We start from the raw sequence: 22,683 nt of genomic DNA, 5'->3' as shown, positions 1-22,683 counted from the left end.
TATGACGTATGAGTGGACAACAATACAAAGAAAATATAACGGAAATTCAACAAAAATTCACTTTTCTAGAATTATGAAAGAGCAATGGACCAACCGCTTTCAGAAAGCAGGGGGAATAATTGCTACCCTTAACATATGTCAACATCAAGTTGATGGAATTTGTAATTTTCATGAAAAATGGATTTTTGCAGAGTTTTCTTTATATTTTCTTGGTATTGTTGTCCACTCATACGTCATAACCTCTAGTAGTCTCCTCATCCAGCGGTTCCAACATCAAAACTGTAAAAATTCATAACTTTTGCATCGATTGTCCGATTTTCTTCAAACTTTCACTGATGTGTTCTGCTAATGTTATTACTTTCATTCAATCCACATTGTTCTTTGGGTTTACCTTCCCTTTAAAGAAGACTTAATGAATAAATAAATAGAAAAGGTCCTTTTACCCCTAGCTGTTCAAGGGACTGTGAATAATATGTACGTACAACATTATGAAGTTTTCTGTGCTAATCGGCACTCATAAAGCAAATAAAGGGTTTATATGATCACGCTAAAAACACACGGAGATCTTTCCCTCGATAAATGAAAACCCAGCTAGTCAGTCGTTTATCCAGTTGCTTACTTTTTCGTTGTCGTTGGTTGGGGTTGAGCTAATGTGGCTGAGATAATTTTCATCAACATCTTTGTATTTATTCATTTTTTTTCTCTACAGAGGTACTTTATTCATTCACTTCCAAAGCTTTACATCAAGCGATTTCTTTTTTTTTTAAACAATGATTGAGCACATACTCAAAAAGTACAGATTCTTCATTGGTTACCAAGTAAATTATTTCATCATGTTTGTTACAATCTCAGAAACATTATCTAACAATGTTTCATTTCTAAGACTAATCCATATTTTCAAACTATTGTATGAATGCCCTTGAAATAAATGCATCATGTATTGTTTATAAATTGAATACTGCGCATATATCAATATCTTATTTATATTTGTTACATTTGGACTCTTTGATTCCACTCCAATAATCAATAATTTCTCGTTTCATAAAATTGTTTCTCTAAAAGCGAACTGAATAAAATCAGTAATCTTTTTCCAAAACAATAGACACTTTAGGACACTCCAGAAGGACATGACTAAAGGTTTCTGTTTCAGAGCAAAATATACACAAATTGTCACTTACAATTTTCCATTTGAAAAGATTATATCTAGAATACGATGTAATGTCTTGAAGTGGCATTGCTCAACTTTGTTGTTCCTTAGTTTTCAAAATTTTTGTTTCAAAGCAGTATTCCAATCAAAATCAGTACTCAAATCAAATCTGTCTTTCCGATATAACAGTATAGTTAGATCACTTTTCTTACTCTCACATTACAAACTATGAAATTGTTTCGACGTTGCTCTAGATAATCTGATATAATCATTGTCCTTTATTGCATGTAAATCAATATCGTAATCTTTGTGCGCGTTTTCACATTGATCTACTTCTAATACGTTCCACCCATATGTTTGGAATTGCCTTTTTAATTTTTGGATACTTAAAGTCCACTAATAAATTATCACAATTGAGAGCACAACAAATTGACTCGCGAAATTTAAAACATCCATTTTCAACTACATCATTAAGTGTCAAGATACCTTTCTTGTGCCAGTCTTCAAAAAACAAAGTTTTTCCGTTAAAACATATATTTCTGTTATACCACAATACTTCATCTAGTATGTTGCTCACACGAAGAAAATCAATATAATATCTTAATTCGCACCAGGAAAGTAAGCAATGAGTGTAGAAACGATGTAGTTTATGCTTCTTGCATAGTGCTAACATATCCTTACATGAACAGTTCGTTTTCATTATCAGAGGACTTGGACCTATTTTCTCGACCCAGAATTTGAACATGAACTTCCATGGCGAGTCTGAATGACAATTTTGATAATTTGCGAACCACGACAAATACAACGATTGAAATCGAGCATGTAAATTAAACATATTCAAACCGCCTTCTTCAATAGGATTTAATAAAACAGATCGCTTCACCTTTTCTCTCCAAGAATTCCAAAGGAAATTATAAATCAATTTTCACTTGTGTGATAGGGATAGCATCCTTGCGTTCTGCGGAGAGCATGCGTCGAGTTGTAAAGATCACTCGTGGTTCAACAAAAGGAGTTTGTACGCACATTGGCGCTCTTTTGATTTAGATTCTGACTCATGTTGGCGTCAGCCAATCAGCGTACGCACTGTTTCGCTTGAATGGTTTGCTCGTTTTGTCTATATTGTTATGTTCGCGCTTCTTGTTTCATACGTGCGGTTCTACTCCGACGAGTGCGCGTCGAAAACGTTCAGTAGTATGTATTTGAGTATATGAATATAAGAACGACCCAAGTCCAATTTTTGGCCAAGTTCAGTTTGACATGGGAAATTGTATAGCTTATGCATGGACTCATCTTGTGTGTAAATGATAAATCCTAATTACCCCCGGAAGTGCCTGAAATGAATGAGTTAAATCTTATATTAATGTAAGAATGAAGGACTTGGGTCATTCTTACATTCATATAATAGCGCCCTCTCTCATCCTTCTCCCATCTCTATAGCAGAATATCATGTATATGAATCAAAGAACGACCCAAGTCCATATGAATCAAAGAACGACCCAAGTCCACCACACAAAATGGCCTCTCCACAATTATTGTAAATGTTAATTGTCATAATAATATATGTTCTAATTTGTATATACAATGTTGCCTTCCCATCACAGTTAAATAGAATTTTATTGGACAAATAAAAAAGATATGAAGTTTTTTTTAGTTTAATCGAAATGATCTTCCATGGACTTGGGTCGTTCTTATATTCATATACTCATTTGTTTAACGCAATAAATCAATTTATTCAATTCCATAATGAACTTCTCTGGAAATGGTAGCACTAAAGCTACATACACAAAATTGTGAAATGATCAATTATTTGATAATTACCACTTTACCATACAATGTTAAATTTCTCATTCTCCAGAACTTTAATATAGCTTTGACCTTTTCTAATTTTGAAAACCAATCCTTGTATTTATATACAAATCATAAATATGGGAATGATGAATGGCGGAGTGGTAAATGATGCCGTAGCAAAAGAAAAAAAAATACCGTTTATAACTCTTTTGTTTCACTTCCCCGCCTTTGTCAAACCTCATCTTGCAGGCCTCATATAAAAAGAAACCCTCAGCGACGGTGTCAACACTGACAGCCTATACTTGATGATTGAAGAAGCAGGACGAGCGTTAAAACATGGCAGCAGTTCATCGCTTCTTATCTAGACTCCACCTCATTCGCTCGAGCGGACAAAAGTCATCGACTCTGCCATCCTCTCTGTCGTCGACCTTCCCATGCTTCTCCTCCCCGTCGTCGTCATCGTCCGTGTTCTCGGCCGCGGCCACGTCGGTCAAGGACCGGGCAAGGAGAGGGACGGTAATTCGGGAAATGCCCGAGTGCGTGAACAGGGATGCCGAGGAGAATGTCGCCGGGGCGACGTCGCGCGAACCCGTTACCGTGAAGGGGCACGACTTCGCGGAGGGCATCGACCACCAGGCGATTCTGTCTGCCATGCAGAGGACGGGATTCCAGGCGACAAACTTCGCCACGGCTGTGGAAGAAATCAATAAGATGGTGAGAATTTCGTTTCGAATGATTTTAAGATCTGTCCATAACAGCACTACGATACTAAATGATGAAAGAATGTGCACAAGTGAGATACCTTGTGTTGAAACCCTGTATAATCATTTGACAAAATATTTTACCTGCTGTTCCGTCCTGGCCCATGAATATGAAATAAAGGGCTAAATGCCTACGCTTGAGTTTGTTTGTCTTTTTGTTTGTTTGTTTGTTTTTTTTTAATTTGGCACAAGATGCCTGGTTGATACCGTTTGCAGACTTTCTAGTCACCTGGGACGAACACAAGGAGTCGGCAGCATTTTGCATGTTTTCTTGTGTGGGTGCGTATAAGGGGACCTGCCCACTTTACCGGGTTAGCACCATGCTCTTTGCGATAAATGAATGAAATGGGATCTTTAACGTGCCTGAGTCGTGGCTAACTCACACCAGGGAGGTGTTTTGTCTCACCTCCCTGCTCACACACGGAACCTCCATTTTATGTCCTATCCGAGAGACTTAATAGTGTTTTGCTAATTCCTACTAGAGGGGACAGAATGCTTACACACAACATTGCTCAGTGAGACTCGAGAATCGAACCCGGTACCCTTGGATCTGAAGGCAGACTCGCTACAGACTGAGCCAAATCACCGCCCTAATATGCTCGGGTCATGACAAAACTATCACTAGAGAAGCTACTGACCGAAAAAATAACATGTCATTGGGATAAAATTGGTTTCTTGCATTATCACTGTTGTTTTCATTATTATAATCATCATCATCATTGTTATTAACATTATATCATAGTCATGCACAATCATCACCAAACATTCGTGCTACAACTAACATCATCAATTTTACTTTGTCGACAAGTACTTGTAATCTGTGCATGTAAATCCGTCCCTCAGCCTAGAATTCAAAAAGAAAATCCTCAATTGCCATTATCCACCCAACGAAGAAGACAAAGTCAATAAATGAATACTCACGTAGTTTGCGAATAAACAAAGTCGCATCCCCAAAATGATAGCTATCCGCAACACTTCTCTGCCGTGACGAAGCACCTTGACTATCCATTGTGTGTCATTGAATAGGCTTACATTATTGTACAACATAACAGCGAATTGTTTGTCTTTTGCTAGCGAGGCGGGTGATGCCCGATGACATTATGTACAACATGTGGATTTCCCTTTATTTAACGTAAATATATTTGTCTCGATCCAAAAAAAAAAGAAGAAAAAAAGACAGCAATTAACGAAGGAATTTGGTCATAACCAAGACCAAGACAGTGCTCTTCTTTGTATAGCGGTTAGTTTCAATTCAGAAGTATAGGGATGTAACAACGAGACCAAATTGGTTTAAAAATCATTTATTATGACTAAGCTACTCATTTGGAAATGCTATCATAGCTTGAAAAGCATATCTATGCCTGACAAACAAACTGACACCAAAAAGGTTTTGCCACCTCAGGTGGTACCAACAACCCATTTTTCGGGTCTTGGCCCATGGACTATTTCACTAGAGAAGCTACTGACCGAAAAAATAACATGTCATTGGGATAAAGATTGGTTTCTCGCACTATCATTGTTGTTTTCATTATTATTATCATCATCATCATTGTTATTAACATTATATCATAGTCATGCACAATCATCACCAAACATTCGTGCTACAACTAACATCATCAATTTTACTTTGTCGACAAGTACTGTAATCTGTGCATGTAAATCCATAACAGCGAATTGTTTGTCTTTTGCTAGCGAGGCGGGTGATGCCCGATGACAATGTACAACCTGCAGATTTGCCTTTATTTAAAGTGAATATATTTGTCCTGATCCAAAAAAAAGAGGAAAAAAAGACAGCAATTAACGAAAGAATTTGGTGATAACCAAGACACTTACCGGTTCTTTGTTTATAAACCTAATGGTATAGTTCCGCTGGTTACTGTGCACAATTCCCTTCCCGGATTGGCGCCATTCTTTAGAAAGACCTACTCAATCTATAGCTTATCTAGCATGGGTGTATATGCAAGGGGGGGGGGGGGATGGGAGGGTCGTACGACCTGGGGCCTGTTGCATAAAAGTTACAATTATGGTAACTTTGCCATCCAGTGGTAACTACCATGGCAACAATACTCAACAGCCAAACAAAATCAAGAATTCCATGGAAGTTACCATTGGATGGCAAAGTTACCATAATTTAACTTTTATGCAACGGGGCCCTGGTCTGCTGCATACTGAAAATGCATAATTAAAAAATCGACCATTGACCCTTGCCACTGCCCCGGAGCCCCCACCCCCACACGCTTAGAAAACACACACACACACACACACACACATTCCGCCGCCCCTATGTTTAGGTGTACTCTTTAGGAAAATTGAACATGGAATTGTGAAGTGCATGTCACCATGTCCACGGGGAAGAAATTACACTGTATATACTGCACTTGCAGATCTGACAAACCTGTACCGCCCCACCCTGGAAAAAAGGCAGCAAGTGACAAATGCGATATATTTCTTATAAATGAAAAAAAAAGATATTGCGCTGGCGATTCCAATGATATATCTCAATTGGATTGATTTATACGCCATATTCTTTTCCAGGAAAACATCAATAAATTTAATCGGATTTGAGTAATTTGTCGACCCCCCCCCCCGTTAAAGTAGGACAATAGGTGTTTATATATATATATATATATATATATATATATATATATACTAAGTATACAAGAGAGAAATCGTTTAAGAGGAATGACTTTAACTTACGTTTGAAGACATGAAGAGATGTAGTCTGATTTGTTAAGGGGCAAATCATTCTACTGTTTGCAGTTCTATAAACACACTTGTATCTTTAGCGAAAACTGTTCGAGTACATGGACGGTGATAAGCAAGCCCCTTTAATCAAATTATGTATGAACCAAATGGTTTCTTTTGAACATGTATTGTACGTGTTTAAAAGTTCTTGGCAAAATTCTAGGGAAAATGTGTACGTGAAAATTCCAATGTTAAAAGCAAGTGATGGGAAATGTAAACAGTATGTGCGAATGCTTCTATGTTTACCGCTAAACTTATTTGTTAGTGGGGAAAAGAAAAGAAAAGAAAAGAGAAGTCTCGCTCTACCATGTCTACACCACAATGCCTACGGATGTCTAACCTGGAGATGGGTTGGAATGTCTTGTTTAGAGCACCAACCTAAGTACAGATTAATTGGCACGCTATCTTTTGAAGAGAAACAATACTTTGTTTCCCATTGTTAGTGGAGAAAAGAAAAGAAAAGAAAAGAGAAGTCTCGCTCTACCATGTCTACACCACAATGCCTACGGATGTCTAACCTGGAGATGGGTTGGAATGTCTTGTTTAGAGCACCAACCTAAGTACAGATTAATTGGCACGCTATCTTTTGAAGAGAAACAATACTTTGTTTCACATTGTTAGTGGAGAAAAGAAAAGAAAAGAAAAGAAAAGAGAAGTCTCAGTTCATGAGAGATGTTCAGATCCCGCTCTACACCACAACACCTACGGATGTCTAGGCTGGAGGTGGGTTGGAATGTCTTAGTGCAGATTAATGGGCGCGCTATCTTTTGAAGAGAAACAATACTTTGTTTCACACACGATGATAGCAGAAAGACAACTGATAATCATCCGCTCGTGTGAAATCAAGGAGAAGTTTTTCAAAACATTTCAAGAGGCATCTTGGTGAGTAACAGTCTGTTAAACATGTCAATATAATGTGAAAAACAAATTGAAGGTCACCTGCAATAGGCCACCTGCAATACAGCATTGCACTTTCCGACATCACAACAACATCACGTGAAATGATCAACACGTTCCATATATCATACTCGTGATGGAGAGGGAAAATAATAAACAACAACATTGCAAGATTGATGAAGACAACAGACGGGAACTGATTCCAAGTAAAATACATAAACATGCATTTTGATTTCTCCATGCGTTTTCCCGTAGCATTACACACAATCATTGCACACGTATACGTGATGGGTGCACGTCACGAGACCGACACCCACGAGTCATACAGCCCACAAGTTATACAGCTCACAAGTCATACAGCCCACGAGTCATACAGCTCACAGTTATACAGCCCACGAGTTCGACACTGAGTGAATAAAGCCCACGAGTTCGACATCAAGTAAAATAAGCCCAGGAGTTATAAGGCTCACGAGACCGACACTACGCACAAAAGGCTCATGAGACCGACAGTAAGGAAACAAAGCCCACGAGACCGACACTACACTTAAGGTTCACGAGACCGACGCTACGCAAACAAGGCTCACGAGACCGACATTACGCAAAAGAGGTTCACGAGACCAACACTAAGCAAAGAAGGCCCACGAGACCGACAGGATGAACAGCGCCACCCATAGACCATGAAGTTGTATAGGGTGTTCTGATAATAGCATAGGAAGATACGAGAGATGGAAAAGAAGAGTTGCCATCTCCGGCAGGGTGTTACCCCATCAGTTCCCCCCCCCCCCCCCCGAAATGATCAGGATCTTTAATTGTGTTTGCATGGGTGTGTGTTTGTGAAAAAAAAAATTAACAAAGTACAGTAAAAGTGTGTAACAGATCTTTCCACAATAAACCTGCGATGGTGTAGATTTAGTATCAATAAAAAATAAAAAAAAAACGTAATCGTCCATAAAGGTAGCGTTAGGTATCCGGAAAAAAAACCCAGATGCATCCATGAAAACAGCTATTGTATTTCACAATAAAATGTACTGTTCGGAGGAGAATAACACAAGCCACAAAATTGAGGTGAATCCCTGCGATATAAAACGTTTCAGTAGAATTACATTGTAGTTACAGAGAAAATTACAGATAGATCGTACTGCAAAACGTCAAAGCAGGAGGGTAGAATATCTAAAATAGAATAAGTAAGTAGTGCATCGGGAAAGAGAAGAGGGAAAATTTATATCTTGTCCATCTTCTAGCCAAAAACTGGGAAAGCCTATTAGAATAGCACGATGACATTATCAAAGCTCTAAAATTAATCCATACATCGTTATTGTCCTCTTTTAAATTCATTTGTGTTTTTTGTCTCTTTTATTTTTTGAGGGGGGATGAAGAATACTAATTCTTCTATTTTTTTTTTTTTTTTTTTTTTTGGGGGGGGGGGGCGGGGCCATGAAGAATACAATTCAATTTTTCTACTTGTCTACAATGTCTACTTGTCTACAATGTCGCTCCATGACACACTTGCCCCCCCCCCCCCCCCCCCCCCGAGGTATGTAGAAATACATATTTGATGACGTTCATCCATCTTTCAATTGATAGCGTTACGAAATTACATCCGCCAGTATGTTATTTTTCCGTTCATGGAACACCCTGTACAGGTGATTGACATGTAGATGGCGCTGTTTATCCTGTCGGTCTCGTGGGCCTTCTTTGCGTACTGTCGGTCTCGTCGGCTTTCTTTGCTTAGTGTCGGTCTCGTGAGCCTTTTTAGCTTAGTGTCGGTCTCGTGGGCCTTTTTCGCCTACTGTCGGTCTCGTGGGCTTTCTTTGCTTAGTGTCGGTCTCGTGAGCCTTTATTGCTTAGTGTCGGTCTCGTGGGCTATGTTTGCTTTGTGTCGGTCTCATGAGCCTTTTGTGCGTAGTGTCGAACTCATGGGCTGTATGACTCCTGAGCCGTATAACTCGTGGGCTGTATGACTCATGGACCTATTATTGATGTCGATCTCGTGGACCGTATGACTCGTGGGTGTCGGTCTCGTGGGATGCCCCCTACTTGATATGGTGTTCAGCTCACTGAGTGCAGACTGAGCACGACCCGATAATTCAGAACCTCTGCGTGAGAAAAGATTGTAGCCTATCCCGCGAGTCAAAAAGAAGCTTTCTTCATCCTGTACTCTATGTGCAATGTACTCATCAGAGAGACAAGTTTGCCTTCCCCAAACTGTTTAGATACAACTATTGCCAATGGAAGACTCTGATGATCGCATACAGTGGCTGTGCACCTGGAGAACGCTGGTCTGACCTCAGGATGTCTATCCAGTCAAGGAGCTGTGTTTGAAGCTCCTTGATCCAGTTAAGTCGTGGTGGAGATCTGTGTGCCGACCCGTGCAATGTACAAGCTCAATCGCGTGCTTCACTGAAGACGCAGATGCTGCCCTGTCTTGAAAGAGATCGAGGGTATACATCTAGTCCAATTTCAGCAGGAGGTTACACTGAATCATCACTAATTGCTGGCAGAGAGTTTTAACCGGATCATTCAGGTGATATTACCCGCTGCCAGCGTACCCTGATTCACACATTGGATGCAAACCGGATGGCGGCCATATTGGAAACAAGCAATATTTGAGCATGGGGGCACAACTCTTGGCCAGTTAATGAGTATCGAGTATAAAGAAGACAATTAGAGCAAATAGTATAGTTGCACTCCTATTTGAAAGTGAGGTACCTAAAGATGTCATTAAAAAAAATGCCCCAAGTTGCCTGACTTAACGACCTAAACTTAACTGGATGACAATAGTAAGACACAGGATTACTTCCTGTGGAATGCATGTTAGGCCTCACAGTATGTCGTTTTCCAGATGGTCCATGACGTCACTGTATGCTCCAGGACCATGAATCATTAATTGGAACCATACAGCAGCCCACGAGCTCGAAACTAGGTAGCATTGCCCATGAGCTTGACGCTAAGTTTAGGCAAACCAATCCCATAAGAGTCTGACACATGGGGGGGGGGGGGGGGGGGGGGGAGAGGTCCACAAGACCTATACGCTGAAGAGATTAAGCTCTCTGAAATACATAATTAATCTGGTACCGTGAGCCAAGTTTTCCTCGAGTGGCGAGTTCGCGGACCGCACAGCTTGTGGGCCTATTATACCAGGTACCAGGTACTCGATATTTGATGTCGAGCTCATGGACCTTGTTCATCTAGTGTTTAGGTCACAGGATGTATGACTCGTGGGCTGCATAACTCATGGGCTGTACGACTCTTGAGTTGTTTGACTTGTGACGTACACCTGATGAGATGGGCCTGTTGTTTTCTGGTTAGCATCTTTCACCCTTTCATCCAGTTCAAGGGACTTTGCCATTTATGCCTGTTCACTTAAGCATCAACCCAAAATATGGTACTCCTCTCCCACCTTCCATGTTTAAGCGTACAAATTTTGTCCAGTGCAAATTGGATAATGTTGCACATGATTTCATGCAAGCTAGGCTGCATAACTAACCCAAACATAAATATCATATTTGGAGTCACTGCCATCACTGAAGACACGTAGGCCTAAGCTTCATTTCTGAAGTAATTGACCGCTCATATTCCTGGGACCTTTTATTATGAACTATACTCTGTGGAATATGCATACATGCTTTGATTATAACGTCAAGGCGTGATTTGTACATGATCAAATTTATAGGATTAAACCAATGAAGCCAAACATCAATATTTGTAATCCTATACACAAATTTTGATATTCTAAAAGTCTGACCTCACATTGTCCTTCGATGCCAAAGTTGGATATACACAGGGTAATAACCAATGTTCTGTGGAATGAGAAGACACTTCTATTGTAGCATAAATGCTAATAGCATAATGCATGATTGCACACCAGATATATGGTTAACCATTGAATATACGTCAAATATCAATATTCTGATATTTTGAGGTCATTGACCTGTCACAGTCCTCGGTGGTCAAAGGCAGAGACGTGTAAATAATCTTCCTTGATCTGAGGAATAGGAAAGCGATTCAGTTGTAACACAAATGAATTTTTAAGACATCGTTATCATGTTTATCATCAACCAATTGCACCAACTATCAACATTCTGATAATTTGAGGTCATTGACCTCTAAAGGTCATCAAAGGGCAAAGGTAAAAACCTGTAAAGGATCGGTGGAACATTGAGGCAATCCACTGTAAAAAAACATGGTTTTAGTACATCATTGCCGTGCTTATCATTAATCAGTGACAAAATATCAATAGTCTGATATTTTGAGGTCATTGACCTCTGGAGGTCAGAGGTCAAAGGTAGAAACCTGTCAGGGTTCTATGGAACATGAAGACAATTCCACTGTAACAAAAATGAGTTTTAGTACATCATTACCATTAACATTCATCAATGATGCAAAATAACTATTTTTATCAAATTTTGAGGTCATTGACCTTTGGAGGTCATCAGAGGTCAATTCAGACTTACCTCCCGATCTTAAAATGAATCTTATAACATGTACTAGCACTGGTGAAAGTTTCATGCTTTTTTCAAATTTTGCACAATTTTTCGGCTTATCTGCTCTACTAATATGTCTGTGGAGGAAAAAGTTGTCCATCGATTTGGAAACATCAGTAAAATGTATGGTCCACTATCGCAGTGAATTATGTTTCCTCTTCGAAATTCTAATCCTGACACGCAAAAGTGTTTGAATTCACTTCCTTTTAACCTGCAGTATTGTAGCATTTTAACCTGCAGTATTGTAGCAGGGTACCAAATGTGTGGACACATTTATACAAATTGTGTGTCATGGACCAAATTTATAAAGAACACTTCTATTTGCGAAGAGAATCAACGTAACGAGCACGAATATCTTATGATCACGCGAAATAAGTAGCTTACAGTCACGGTCTTCAACTCCAGTGCACAAGTCTTTAAAAACGAGAAAAGCATCCTGCTTCGTTTGATGGTTGCAGGAAGATGATGAGCTCAAATAATCCATTGTCGACAAATCATTTGATACAAAAATTAAGTTAATTATGGATCAGTATTTCTTTTCTTTTTGTAAGATTTACTTAACTTTATTGCAACTGAATAACAAATTGCTCTACAACGACGTAAAGCACCAAATTAATCAGTGTTTTAATAGTAGCCTCATCAACCACTTGATACAACTCGGGCGTCAGCATATAGGGCATGTGCATCCTCTTCCATCAAACAAATTGTCACTCAGCTTGCCAATCATCTTATTCGTTTTATCAGTTTTCATTCGAGGGTGGTTCCATTTAATTGTAGGCTTTTAGTATGTTTTATTCTTTGTTCATTTGCTCGCTTGTTTGTTTGATGACCATCAGCTCAATAAGAGAGCCGAGCCTTTGACCAATGAGGAACCGGAACGGAGAGCGGCTTGCGGGAGGGAGATTTCGAACTGCACCATATTTCTGGGCTACACCTCAAGCATCATCACCAGTGGTCTGAGAGAAGTTATCTGCTTTCTCGCGAAACACAATCTGGTGAGTTTGGGATAGATTATACTTTCTGGTTATTGACCGAATGATTATGATATACATGTAGGCCTACTACTACACTCTGTAAAACACGATATTTTTGCGGCATGAAATTTTGCCTCTAACATTCAGTGCGCATAGTGTAGACATGAACTTTCACGTGCATTTTTCGCGAATTTCTCGAGAGCCAAGATTCGCGAAATTAAAATGCACGCGAACAGTCCTCGTTTTACAGCATATAATATATGATAATATGTACAAACTAAATGATATTATCATCAATATTGTCAATATCAAAAATAAATATCTATTGTGATCATTCTTTGTGAAATTTCATCTAAAATGTCGTGCTCTATACTTTAAGTTTATATGCCAAAGATGTTCCAATGAGAAGTTAAATATTTGTACAATTCTATAATTGTTCTCGAAATGAGAAGCATAATGATATTCCTCCTCTGCCAAATCGAGGTCGACTGCATTGTCAGCTACGGCAGGTGGTATCGAAGAGGACTTCATTAAGTGTTTCGGTGATTACTACCTCGCGAGCTTTGAGGAGAACGGTGAGGAGCTGTTTAATCGGCGTCTTAACCGTGCCGGGAACTTACTGATTCCTGAAAGCCTCTACTACCACTTCACGGACTTTCTTCAGCCCGTCCTGGAGGATATGATGAATGAACAGGAGAACCATGTGAGTGTAGGAAGTGTTGCGGTGCTGTGGCGGCGGGAGCATGTCACGAGACCAACACCCACGAGTCATAAAGCCCACGAGTCATACAGCCCGTGAGTCGTGCGGCACACAAGCTATACAGCCCACGAACCATACAACCCATGAGTTCGACACTGAGCAAGCAAGGCCCGCGAGACGGACACTTAAGCCTCGTGTCGTGATATTGAACTCATGGCCAGGCCTTACTTGCCTGATATCGAACTCAAGGGCCTTATTTGCCTAGAGTAGAACTGATTTGCTGCATGACTCGTGGGCTATGTGAAACATGGTCCTTTTTCCAATGTCTATAACTCATGGCTGTATGACTCGTGGGCTATATGAGTCGTAGGTGTCGGTCTCGTGGGATGACACCGGTGTTGAGCGTATACGGTTGGGTGTTTGGTGTTTACTGTATCATTCATATTATGTGAAGAATTAGGTGTCAAAGTGTTCTAAGAAGGGTGGGTCAGGGAGACAACCTTTTACAGGCATGTAGGTTCTTTTAGGTTTTGGTTTGGTGTTATGTGTTCTGATAGTTCTGATGTGATGTGTACAAAACAGTTCATAAAGTCTCCATTATCATATCAGAGAATATAGGCCATATGCATCACCTTGCTCCATGAATTCTTCAAGCGCAAGGGAAGTGAATCAGTTGTTTGTTGTTGTTGTTGTTGTTGTGACATCTCTTTCTCTTATTGTTGACTGCATACAGGGTTTCAACTGGACTCCATCGAAGATGATCGCAAGAATGGGCAAAGAAATCAACGAAGAATCTTCCGTCTATTATTGGGCATACAAGGTTGGTTAGCTAGCAGCGCTCTCTCTCCCTTTCCCTACCTCTCTGTCCAAATGAATATATCTGTGTATGATGATGATAATGATGATGATAGTAGTAATAACGGAAACAAGAACAACAATGGTAATAATAATAAAAGTAATAATGATAATAATAATAGCAATAGTAGTATATTAGTAGTAATAATAATAGTAATGATAATGATAATATCAATCATCATCATAACAATAACAACAGTAATGATAACTGAGAGAAAGATAATTCAGAATAAGTCAATTGACAGAATAAAGTATAAAGAATCGAGAATATCGATGAAGCCACACGTTTCTGTTGGTGAAGGTTCGAAGGTTGAGAGGTCCCAGCTCCCGTTGGTTTGTGGGGAACTACGAGTGAGTGAGATCATAGTATTTTATAAAATGAGCTTTAGAAACGCTGCAATCTGATCGGTCAATTGTCATGCATTGATTTTTACTGATCCACAATGAGCCATGCGTCCGGTAAAATCCGAACGCATGGCTCAAGTCTTGTGTAGTGTAGTAGGTGTACCGGACGCATGATGGGGAAAATGGTTGTACAAGAGTAGTATTTCATGAATTTACGGGCCCATTTTATAACACAAGTTATGCACAGGCCTATTTCGTGGATCAGTGAGAATTTGATGCTCTCGTTTAACTTTGGAACAGTCTAAAACCCACTCACTGCGCTCGTGGGTTTAAACAGTTCCAAAGTTAAACTCGCGCATCCAGTTCTCACCGATCCACTCTGTCCTGTGAATCCTTTGTATGATGAAACCTGGATCTATACTCACCAGACTTATCGACAGGAACGTCAAATTTATCAAAGTGGGGTACCACAAATCAACGGAGCTATGAGGGTTGCGCCTATACATTTCTGGGATGATAAATATTCTCCAACGCTGAAATGTGCTCGTATATAGGCCTAACAAGCACAGTCTTGAATGAATAACAAGTCATTGTATAACAAGTCGTTATTACAACTATTTTCCGTAAACTATGTTTGGACGAAAATAAGAGGAAAGCTCTGAATATTTACGCCGAGTTGATATTTCCCGAAGCTGGCTTAACTGGCGTACTTTCTTTATTTCGTTTGTGTTGATGTATTCTGGTTTGTTTTACTTTGCTCGGTTCTGCTTTACTTTGTTATTATTTCAAATATGGGGTGTAACTTTTGACCTGACCACCAGAACAACATCCCGGTGTTCTGTCCAGCTCTGACTGACGGGGGACTGGGTGATGAGCTACTCTACTTCAAGCAGCGCAACCCGGGTCGCCATCTTCGCGTCGACATCTCGGAAGGTTTGTTTGTTCGTTTGTTTGCTTCATTTCCATCTGAGAAGAGGGCTGGATGGCTCATATTCAGCTGCAATAGCTGGTCTTCCGTGGGGTCCAGTTGGATGTGAGGCGGGACCACTTCAACGGGTTAAACACCTTGCTCTGTGCGATGAATAAATGAAGCGGGATATTTTAAGTGCATGAGTTATGACTCTCTCACACACGGGAGCTCCATTTTATGTCCTATCAGAGGGACAGAGTATTTTGCCTCTTACTTGAGGGGATGGTATGATTACACACAACATTGCTCAGTGGGACCCGGGAATTGAACCGGGGTCCTTCAGATCGTGAGGCAGAAGCGATACCGACTGAGCTAACTCCACCGACCTTATCGGTATCGTCGCATTTTTGTTTCAGATTAGTAAAATGTGTGTTAGCTTTTATAGATTTACGACTCGGACATTAAGAGGGAATAAGACCCTGTTCTACGCATGCGCAAGACCGCTTATCAAAATCGATCTCGCGTCGTCTGAGTTTTCATATCAGTTCTGCTGGGTCATTTTAGCGTTCGCTCAAATTCACAACGCAGAGAGCTAATAACTTGGTACAATGAGCATAAAATGGGGACGCCATTTTACTTCGTATAGGCTGCGTCTACGCGAGATCTAAAGCTACTTTGCAACACGACGCATGGGAGAGAGGAGAACGGCCAACGCAATAGTCGTCTTAACGTCCGCGTCCCAAATCTATCAAGCTTCCTATTTTGCCAGGGGTGTGATATATTCAAATAAAGGCTAGAAAGGAAGCAAAGGGGTCTGCTGAGCTTCCGGTTCAGCACTATCTTCTTCAGTGGCAAAAATGACGAATAAAGGTTAATGAAAAACCAGAGGAGTGCTTCGGATGTTTACGTTTCTGTTTTCCGCCTGGAACTATAAGGGGGGGAATATAACTCATCCTCTCAAGTTAAATCCTGCTGTCTTTTTTTTTTCAGATATCGTGCGAATCATCCGTCATGCGCAGGACTCGTATCATACCGGCATTGTAACGGCCGGTGGAGGCGTAGCCAAGCATCACATCTGCAACAGCAACGCACATGTGAGTTAAGATTACAATTACATGTTACATAATTGTACATAATTATGTACACATTGCAGACGGGCAAATGCAATGTTGAATGGATGTAGGGAATTGCTGTAGACCCCTACGACGCAAAGATTATGACTGCGGCTCATCTATATGATTATTTAAAAAAAACAACAACAACAACCACAGCAAAATCGAAATCGAAAAATAGAAACATTAACAAAAAAGGTGATATTATTCCACCGTGTCATATTCGTTCATTTTATATGGACTTTCAGCCGAATGAAATAGACGTCTCCATAATCATGGTTTTTCAATCGCTCTGAAAAAAGCAACAACAAAAAATCCTCTCCTTACCGCAGCTTCAGAACATAAGTGACATTTTACGTCATTGAATGTTGGCTAGGTGTGCCAGCAATGCTAATGACAAAATTCATTTTCAGTAGCCCTTATAATTACTTTGCTTGTTTCTTTGCAACTGATTGACAAATTGCCCTACATCGACGTAAATAATCACTGAATAATATTGATCGCCCATGATACGCCCGTGGTACGCCCATGATTTTTATTATGGCTACTACTAAAACACTGATCAATTCAGTGCTTATTTACGTCGATATAGGGCAATCTGTCAATCAGTTGCAATGAAAACATCTCTACGGAAGAATTCCATGAATTTGCTTTTTCTGTTTTTTGTTTTTTTGTTGTTGTTTTTTAGCGAGAACCAGCGGGCGCCGACTACGCCGTGTACCTCAACACCGGCCACGAGTTTGACGGCTCAGACTCCGGGGCCCGGACCGAGGAGGCCGTATCGTGGGGCAAGATAAAACCAACTGCCAACGCTGTCAAGGTATCATGTCTTTTTCCTGACAATGTCCTAATTATTTTCTCTCTTTTTTTCTCACTCCTTCACCCTCTCTCCCTCTCCCTCTCTATCTCACGTTTCTCTATCTCTATCTCTCTTTTCTTCCATCTCTCTCGATCTATCTATCTCTCTCTCTCTCCCTCTCTATCTTTCGTTTCTCTCCCTCTCTCTCTCTCTCGTTTTCTTCATCTCTCTCCCTCTCTATCTCTCTTTTTCTCCATCTCTACCTTTTGTTTCTCTCCCTCTCTCTCTCTCATTTTCTTCATCTCTCTCCCTCTCTATCTATCTCTCTTTTTCTCCATCTCTATCTTTCGTTTCCCTCCCTCTCTCTCTCTCATTATCTTCATCTCTCTCCCTCTCATTTCTCCATCTCTCTCTCTCTTTTTCTCTCTCTCTATCTCTCTTTTTCTCCATCTCTATCGTTCGTTTCTCCATCCTTTTCTCTCGTTTTTCCATCTCTATCTCTCGTTTCTCCATTTCTGTCTATCTATTTCTCCATCTCTATTTCTGTTTTTCTCCATCTCTATATCTCTTTTGTTTCCATGCCCGTCTCTCTTTTTCTCCATTTCTATCTCTCGTTTTTCCATTTCTATCTCTTTTTCTCCATCTCTATCTTTCTCTTTTTTCCATCTCTATCTCTGTTTTTCTCCATCTCTGTCTTTCTCTTTTTTCCATCTCTATCTCTTTCTTTCTCCATCTCTGTCTCTCTTTTTCTTCACCTTGCTGTGTGCTCCTCCTTCTCTACACCTTTCGTTCTTCATCTTCTTCATATTTCTGTCCGTGTGAATGAAATCTCCACAACGTGGAAAACAGTTGTCCAATGCCAATTACTGTTGTAGCCCAAACTATCTCTCTCTGTTTTCACACCTGTGGAAAAAAAACCCCGGACCTTCCTATTAAAGCCCAATTACTTTGAAATAGAGTGTACCAGAGATCATATCTATAAGTATGTCGAGGAACATTCAGAAAAAAAAGAAGAAATGCCTTGTTTATAATTGATATTCTTTATGACAATTTCATAGCTGTACTGCTTGATGAATTCCTCATCTAAATCCACCGCATTTAGCTGCAGGCATGGGTTCGCACAAACACGTGCAGTCTGTGATAACTCGATATTTGCCTTTAGGAATCGCTGAGAGCACTTTGGGCCAGAAAGGGAAAAAAGACAAATATGCAAAAAGCAAGCAAATATGAAAAAAAAAACATATTAATTTTTATGCATATTATTGTATACTGTCCAAAACCCTGAAGAAGACGAGTGACGAGTTGAAAATTTGATGCAACCATTCAAAATTGTTGGACGCTATAATACAGTGGACTCCCGTTAAAACGAAGTCTTCGGGACTGACAGTTTCCTTTCGTTATAAGTGTGGTTATAAGTGTATCGAAATTTCGTTATAACCGAACAAATAAACAATAGAAATACATAGAATGGATAATGTTGCGGCCTGAGTTTTTACTTTATTGTAACCGGAATTTCGTTATAAACGTGTTCGTTGTAACGGGAATACACTGTAATGCATCACATTTTTTTTAAATCTTATATGTATTCATTATTATCTTTAATACTTCAATCCATTTTTTAACGCTTTCCTAGATACATGGAGAAGCCTCCCTCCTCTTGCCATTCCTCGTCGCGGAAACTTTTGCGAAACTAGTCTATCCTCCAGACTCAAACTGAGACATCTTCCAGCTGCGTGTCGGGCAGAAGAGACTCAAGCCGTGCAATGGCCATTGCTATGAATAGATGAATCACCTCTTTGTAACTTGTTCCTTCAGTATGGTTCCTTTGATTGCCCACGCTCTCCACAATTTTTGGGAAATCTCCACTTCATTTCCAAGCTGACTTTATTTAAAAAAAAAATAAAACAGTATAGAGCTCTAATCAAACAACGTTGAAAAAATTCAGAACAATCGGTTCAAAATTGAGTTCATTGCTTAGGTTGCAGTATAATATATCTTCATGTTTTCATGGAAAGAATGATGGAGATTTGGTTCGTAATGCTGATTTGAGAAAGTGCGAACAGTCGTACCATAAACAGACGAAATATGATAGTTTATTCATTTGATTATGTTAATTCATTTTCATTAAAAAAAATAGAGAATGTGTCATAACTTTGTTTAAGATTCAGTGAACGACTTGAGGAGATGACGTTTTATCACTTGATTCAGTTTGCATTTAATGTGGTTGTGGTCGACACTTTTGTTGAGTGAAAATATCATTTATTGAAATTCTATCTTCCTCATATTGTAGTCTGATTGTGATAAAAACTTACACTGGTTTGTTATAGATTTTACTGTAGATACAGTAGTAAAGTAAAGGTGAACATAAAAATATGATGGGGTTTCTCTTTCCAGTGTATATGACTCTAAGCTCTGTCAAAGCCTCTGTGCCTCGCAAACAAAATGGAGAAAATATTGATGACCTTTAGCACAAAGGTACGCAAAATTACGCGGTCACGTTTTGTCGAGTTCTGGCGATCAGTACGCAAGAGGGACGGCACAATGACTAATGATGTCTCCTTTGACCTTTTAGATCTGACCTTGAAAGCGTACTGACGAAATGCTTACTTCAAATCTAAATCCCCTTGTACACTGTCGTTAAATCAAGATTCTTTCATGAGGACCTATCAGTTCCATGAAATTTCATCATGTACAGGCCCTACCAAGGATAACGTGCGAAATTTCGAAGTCTATCAATTGACTTTTTCGTCTGATGTGCAGACTAATTAATCTTAGTTGAAGTGCATTTGAGTTGCAAGGCAAATTGTAGTATATGCACTGGTGCAAAATAGTATGATGACGCACTTTAATAAACTATATGGAAATAATAACTTGGGGGAAAAAACCCAATAATAATTGCTTGGTGAAGCGCACATACCACAAAGCGTTTCCGTCGTACCCTTTCAAATGTAAATGTTACATAGCAAATCGTATTTTGGAATCCACGAATGAGTCAGAACTCAATCGGCGCAGACCAGGGCTGATGTTTATGGACGCTTTTGTTGGAATTCGCAGTATGCATGTCATATCGCACAGAACTGCAATAATGTAATATGATTTTGCCCTTTTGGCGTCCTTCCACATGCAGGAAACCGCAGTGTCAGTGTATTAATTCAAATTTTCGCCTTTTCTGATATCGAATGTTTTTGAGGAGTATGTTTTTACCTCCATAATTATGTCGGTGGTAGAGTGATTTTGTTTATTGTTATAGTGAGATTACGGATGGTGATAAAAATAATCATTGTGTATCAGGACAATAGTTTATTACCCCGGCTAAATACCGGTTAGTTATCATATGGTAAAATTTAGGGTTAGAATTTCAGTTGGAATTAAGATTAGGTTCAGGATTAGGATTAGGGTAAGCCTAATTGTGGTCAGGGGAGGGATCAGAGCTTTCATTTTGTTACAGCTGAAAAGCAAGTGAGTAGGCCCTAGTTTGGGAGTATGGTGGCGGTCTCGGGTAAAATGACGTTTCTCGCGCATTTCTGTGCGCTACTTTGCTGCGTATTCAAGTTCTGCTGAAGTATTTTATGGACTTTCAAATATTGTATGAATATTTTGCATGAAACAGTGGTCTTTTAAGCTTTGGTTTCGTCTTGCTATGAAGTCTTCCATAATTCGTGCAGGTTTACCACTGTACCAATGGGCTTTCAGCCTTCTATTTAGTCATTCTTCAGTACTTTGGTGCTAAGCGTTCATGGAAATCATATGTTCGATGGTGATAATGATCTCAAAACTCGATGATATATACATTATATTAATATACACGTGCATAATCACACATGCTAATAAAGTTTACAACAGGGTAAAACAATTACGATTTCCATGGAACTTTATATGCATGTGTACGTTACTCATCCGATCGATGTGTGAGTTATTCTCAATTCATATCTTCCTTACTGTTTTACACTTCGGTGAAAACCATGTGAGAAGCAACTGTGTCATATATATGAGGTGTTCAAAATGACGAAGTTTGACTGTGCTGCAGCAGCGGAAACGTTTTTAATGTATGAGTATATGAATATAAGAACGACCCAAGTCCATGGAAGACCATTTCGAGTAAACTTAAAAGAACTTCATATCTTCTTTATTTGTCCAATAATATTCTTTTTAACTGTGATGGGAAGGCAACATTGTATATACAAATTAGAACATATATTATTATGACAATTAACATTTACATTAATTGTGGAGAGGCCATTTTGTGTGATGGACTTGGGTCGTTCTTTGATTCATATACATGATATTCTGCTATAGAGATGAGAGAAGGACGAGAGAGGGCGCTATAATATGTATGTAAGAATGACCCAAGTCCTTCATTCTTACATTCATATAAGATTAAACTCATTTATTTCAGGCACTTCCGGGGGCAATTAGGATTTATCATTTATACACAAGATGAGTCCATGCATAAGCTACAATTTCCCATGTCAAACTGAATTTGGCCAAAAATTGGACTTGGGTCGTTCTTATATTCAGGTCTTCGTATGGATATGGGGGAGGGGGGACTGACTGACCAAGGAACGGAGGAAGGTGGTGATGGTGCTGGTGGGATAGGGTGGCGGGGAGGAGGAGGGGTCTCTAGTGGCCTGTCTTGTTATTCCTGGTTGAGACAATGTATCTATGATTTATCAGGTGAGGAATCACAGAGCGAATACATCTTCATACACAAAATAAGACATTCAAGACACTGCACAAAAAAGGAAAACAAAACATGAACATGAGAAGTATGTTTACATGTTACACACTGTCCTGTCAAAACTTTACGGTCGTGAGCGTGGTGGAAATCTTGACGTCTCCACAGTTCTTGATGTACATACAGTGTATATCTACCTTTTCATGAAAGTTGTACGCACTGACAAGTTGTCAGTCTCTGACAATTACCATAGTAACAGTCAGTGACCAGGGCTTCTCAGCCAATCGAAACCAAGGATTTTACTGAAATTGTCGAAGACTGATAACTTGTCAGGGCTGACAACTTTCATGAAACAGTACATCGATCTACTGACATTGAATTGGCTATCACTATCTGAGCACTTTTCCTCAAATTTCACTGAGCCGTTGCTTTTGTTTCAGAAGTTTCTCACTGGGACAGCGTCTCCTTTCACAGATAATCAAGATTTGACA

At 39.6% G+C, this 22,683-nt stretch overlaps 1 pseudogene; it reads left to right on the top strand.

Annotated features, from left to right (window-relative positions):
- Window positions 1-3,271: 3,271 nt before the first annotated feature.
- On the top strand, window positions 3,272-19,248 carry LOC139735808 (deoxyhypusine synthase-like; annotated as a pseudogene).
- The last annotated feature ends 3,435 nt before the right edge of the window (window positions 19,249-22,683 follow it).

This window comes from Diadema antillarum, unplaced genomic scaffold (assembly GCF_040938485.1).
Source record: "Diadema antillarum isolate AM-2024a unplaced genomic scaffold, OU_Dant_1.0 seq00000599_RagTag, whole genome shotgun sequence".
NCBI lineage: Eukaryota > Metazoa > Echinodermata > Echinoidea > Diadematoida > Diadematidae > Diadema > Diadema antillarum.
Note: the sequence above shows the minus strand (reverse complement) of the source record. Positions and strands in the feature narration are given on the sequence as shown.